The 5,000-nt window shown below is 46.1% G+C and overlaps 1 protein-coding gene across 2 annotated transcripts in view; it reads right to left on the reverse strand.

The window, feature by feature from the left end:
* Window positions 1-5,000, reverse strand: part of LOC143285378 (FH1/FH2 domain-containing protein 3-like) — a 203,444-nt gene that overhangs the window by 179,828 nt on the left and 18,616 nt on the right. The window lies entirely within an intron of this gene.

Below are 5,000 nucleotides of genomic sequence, written 5' to 3' on the forward strand. Positions count from 1 at the left end.
GTCGGTTCCCTCAAAGTATTTCAATATTCCTGTGAGACAAAATGGATGACTGCAAATTTATCAATGTTAACAGAGAGGGGGAGAAAAAGAGAGAGGGGGGAGGGATAGGAGAGAGAGAGAGGGGGGGGGGGTGGCCGAGAGAGAGAATATCAATGACAATGACCGACTTTAATTAATGTCATCAGCAGTTAACATGCTATTTGCTATGGGGATACATGGCTAGTCTTCTTTTAAGTATGAAATCAAATCAAAAGAAATGACAAGAAACAGAAACAAACAAAAAAACAACAACAAAAAACAGAGAGACAGAGAGACTGAAAGAGAGAGACAGAAACAGAGAGAGAGAGGGTGGATGGATGGAGAGGAAAGAAAGACAGACAGAGTGGGTGAGAGACAGATAGACAGAGAGGGGGGACAGAGACAGAGATAGAGAGAAACACACAGAGAGAGGGGGGTGGAGAAGAGAGAAAGTGAGAGAGAGACAGACAGACAGACAGACCGACAGTGGGAGACAGGGACAGAGACACACAGAGAGACAGAAACAGAGAGACACTGAGAGATACAGACAGACAGAGGGGCGGGGGGGGGGGGGGAGCGAACACTGCATTTAAGACATATTTACAGAAAAGATTTTTTTTTTATATAGATTTTAAGTGTAACAACATAAAATAAGAATTTCTGCACCATTGGGCAACGGGCTTACACGTGTGGGTATTTGCAACACTCTCTTCTACGGGGCAACGATGCACAACCGAGGGGAAACTTTTCTCGGAAAATAAAACCATTTCATCGCCCATAATGTTCTATGCTCCTCCACTCCCCACCCCCCCCCCCCCATCCTCCTCCCTCCACAACCCCCCCCCCCCCCCCACCCCACCCCCCACCTCTCTCAACAACCGCCATACAGCACCACAGGTTGCTCTGTGCTGAGCTCACCAACACGTCGGTTCCTATCGGAACACTTCACAGAGGACGCCGTGTCTGCTGGAATGAGAGCAAGAGAGAGAGACTGACAAGGTGAGAGAGAATGGACGTTCCCCTTGTCTGCCATGCTTTGTTTTCTAGCTACTGCAACTGCTGCTATCGTGTGTGTGGGGGGTGGGGGGGTGGGGGTGGAGGGGGGGGGTATGTAATGTGTGTGTGTGTGTGTGTGTGTGTGTGTGTGTGTGTGTGTGTGTGTGTGTGTGGTGTAGTGTAGTGTAGTGTAGTGTAGTGTAGTGTAGTGTAGTGTAGTGTAGTGTAGTGTAGTTAGTGTGTGTGTGTGTGTGTGTGTGTGTGTGTGTGTGTGTGGTGTGGTGTGGTGTGGTGTAGTGTAGTGTTGTGTGGTGTAGTGTAGTGTAGTGTAGTGTAGTGTAGTGTGGTGTAGTGTAGTATAGTGTAGTGTAGTGTTGTGTGGTGTAGTGTAGTGTAGTGAAGTTAGTGTGTGTGTGTGTGTGTGTGTGTGTGTGTGTGTGTGTGTCTGTCTGTCTGTCTGTCTGTCTGTCTGTCTGTCTGTAGTGTGGTGTAGTGTTGTGTGTGTGTGTGTGTGTGTGTGTGTGTCTGTCTGTCTGTCTGTCTGTCTGTCTGTCTGTAGTACAATGCAGTGCAATGTATTGTAGTGAAGTGCAGTGCAGTGTACTGTACTGTACCGTACTGTACTGTAGCGTGGTGTAGTGTGTAAGAGAAAGAAACATTAATACGGAGCCGAGACAAATGATGCTATAATCAGAACAATGACTGGCTTCATTACAGAGTGAAGACAAGAGGAGAGAAAGAAATATCAAGCACCGAAAAAGAACTATTACTTTCCATGAGGCGTTGATGGCGGACAGCGGGAGCAGCAAAATGGTTCCAGTTATGTCACCTTTGTCTGATCAGTGAAGATTATCAATACGTCTTCCTTGTTCAAAATACTAGTGCCAAAATAGCTCAGCAGAGAAAAGAGGGGGAAGATTCGTCCTGGGTCAAGGTGCTTCATGACGGAAAGAAGGAATTTAGCAAACAAGACGAGATGAAGCATTGTTTGTTGAAATACGCTATCCAAGCCGGAACAGATTGAAAAAAAAACAAAAAAAACCCGAAGATATTAACTCACTTAGTACGGCCAGTCCTCTCTTCTCCTCTACACAGACCCCTCGAATGTCCAGTGGGTGTCTCAATGACCCAACCTTTAGCTTCCGTCGTCAGAATTGTGGTATTCTTTGTCAACATTCACGTCTTCAGTATAAGAGCCTTCCGCTTGCAATATTTTGATGGTGGTAATTGGGGTGAAACGCTGTTAACGTCGTCTCTTTCGCCGTTCGTATGGAGAGAGTTAACCGTTTGGTTATACATCAACCTCGTAATTTTCTCCTTCTTGGTTTTTGATTCAAAGCTGCTATTGTAGCAGCAACATTTTCGTGAAATAGCCGAATGCATTATCTGTTATGATAAAGATACACCAAGACTGTATCTTCAACAAAACAGGTCTTTCTATTTGGTGATGAAAAAAGAATGGGCGATAGAAAAGTTATTAATCTACGTACAAGTTATACATTGATTGTGCCCCAGAGCTGATACTGAACAAACAAAAGTCATTGTTTCAAAATAACTCAGACCAATAACTGCAACAGGTGTCATTGTGTTGTTATTCATCTCTGGAAGACGCGGCGGAAACGAAAGGTGGGGGATGGGGAGCCGAGGAGGAGTGTGTGTGTGTGTGTGTGGAAGGGGGGGCGGGTTGCAGAGATCACCAAAGAACTGGTTTACTCTCTCTCATCATTATCATCATCATCATCATCATACGTGCACACACGCACATCATTCTTCCCTTCCTCCTCTCACGCACTTTCCGCCCACAGCAATGTACCAATCCGCCTTCGCAGTGTACTACCACTCGACGAGTGGCCTACCAACTAAACACAGACTGCTGTTGTGTGTTCAAGCAACAATCCATCTATTCCACCCCACCCCCTAATACAAAAAACCCCTCTTCACACAGCAACAATCCATCTATGTCTCTCCCCCCCCACCCCCACCCCCCAAAACAAAAACCCTCTTCACATAGCAACAGTCCATCTATGTCCCCCCAATGCTAAAACCCTCTTCACATAGCAACAATCCATCTATGTCCCCGCCCCCCACCCCCTAATACTAAAACCCTCTTCACACAGCAACAGTCCATCTATTAACAACCCTGCTCCCCCCTCCCCCCCTCCACCCACACACACACACAAGACGAAAACGCTCTTCACACAGCAACAGTCCATCTATTAACAACCCTGCTCCCCCCCCTCCCCTCCACCCACACACACACACAAGACGAAAACGCTCTTCACACAGGCTCTGTGGCGTCAGTCAGTTTTAAAACACACACACACACACACACACACACACACACACACACACACACACACACACACACACACACACACACACACACACACACAAACACACACACACACACACACACACACACAAACACACACACACACACACAAACACACACACACACACACACACACACACACACACACACACACACACACACACACACACACACACACACAAAACCAAGGTGAAACCTATGAGGAACAGAAAGCGACACAGAAGTGCCTGTTGTCTGCAGCTTCCTCCTTTACCAGGGTGAACACATAACACCCGGATGTGGCGCCATGTCCCATTACATCGTCACCACTTTCACTTTCAGCCAAACTGACACTAACACTGGGGCTGTCTGCCTCTCGGAAACAGCCTCTGACTTGGCTGGAGTGCATCCATCAACAGACTAGAAAACCCAGGAAAGAGCTGACCTGGAAAGCATCATCCAACATGCAATGCTTTTAAAATTATGTGTTCCGTGAAAGAACGCGAAAAAGAAATGTACATGTGTCAGCACGTGTATCTATATATAAGCAAGCAACCAAGGGCGCACGCACGCCGGGCTGTACTGTGGTTGTCTGGTCGAATTCATGATCGTAGGTTACGTGAATTGTGACATAACATAAAACATTGTGGGACGGATGACAGACAAGGCAAGAGGGGGGTCTGCCTGCTATCTGTGCTGATGTCAGACCAGGTAGACACTGAAAGCATTGGCGCCAGCACAACTTAATCTCTTTCACTTCACACTTTGTTGTTCTTTGTTGTTGTTGTTTTTTTATGACGGGTGCAATAGCCGAGTGATTAAAGCGTTGGACTGTCAATCTGAGGGTCCCGGGTTCGAACCACGGTGACGGCGCCCGGTGGGTAAAGGGTGGAGATTTTTACGATCTCCCAGGTCAACATATATTATGTCTTCAGTTTAACGTCTTTCCACTTGAAGTGATATTAGTTATATATTATGTGCAGACCTGCTAGTGCCTGAACCCCCTTCGTGTGTATGTGCAAGCAGAAGATCAAATACGCACGTTAAAGATCCTGTAATCCATGTCAGCGTTCGGTGGGTTATGGAAACAAGAACATTCCCAGCATGCACACCCCCGAAAGCGGAGTATGGCTGCCTATATGGCGGGGTAAAAACGGTCATACACGTAAAAGCCCACTCGTGTGCATACGAGTGAACGTGGGAGTTGCAGCCCAGAAGCAGAAGAAGAAGTTGTTGTTTTTTCCCCCAGGCACTTAGTGCATCTGTCAACATGGACGGCATAGTTAAACAAACTGACATTGTCTTTGTGTCGTTCACAGCTCTGAAGACTGGGGTTTGATAAGTTACGTACCTGACGGCGACATGACGTATAAACCTGTGTCTAATTCGAACAATCTCTCTCTCTCTGTTGAGTGCGTGTGCGCGGTATATGGTGTGTGTGTGTGTGTGTGTGTGTGTGTGTGTGTGTGTGTGTGTGTGTGAATAGAATAGAATAGAATAGAATAGAATAGAATAGATTTTATTGTCATGAAACCGGAAGGTTTATAAGACACAATTGCAATGGTAAATGAATGAACGAATGAAAAACACACAATTTATCAATCAGTTAATGCGGTAAATTGCAGCAGCATTCATACACAAATTTTCCTAATCTTGTTTGTATATATTCATCATC

The sequence above is a fragment of the Babylonia areolata genome, chromosome 9 (assembly GCF_041734735.1).
Source record: "Babylonia areolata isolate BAREFJ2019XMU chromosome 9, ASM4173473v1, whole genome shotgun sequence".
NCBI lineage: Eukaryota > Metazoa > Mollusca > Gastropoda > Neogastropoda > Buccinidae > Babylonia > Babylonia areolata.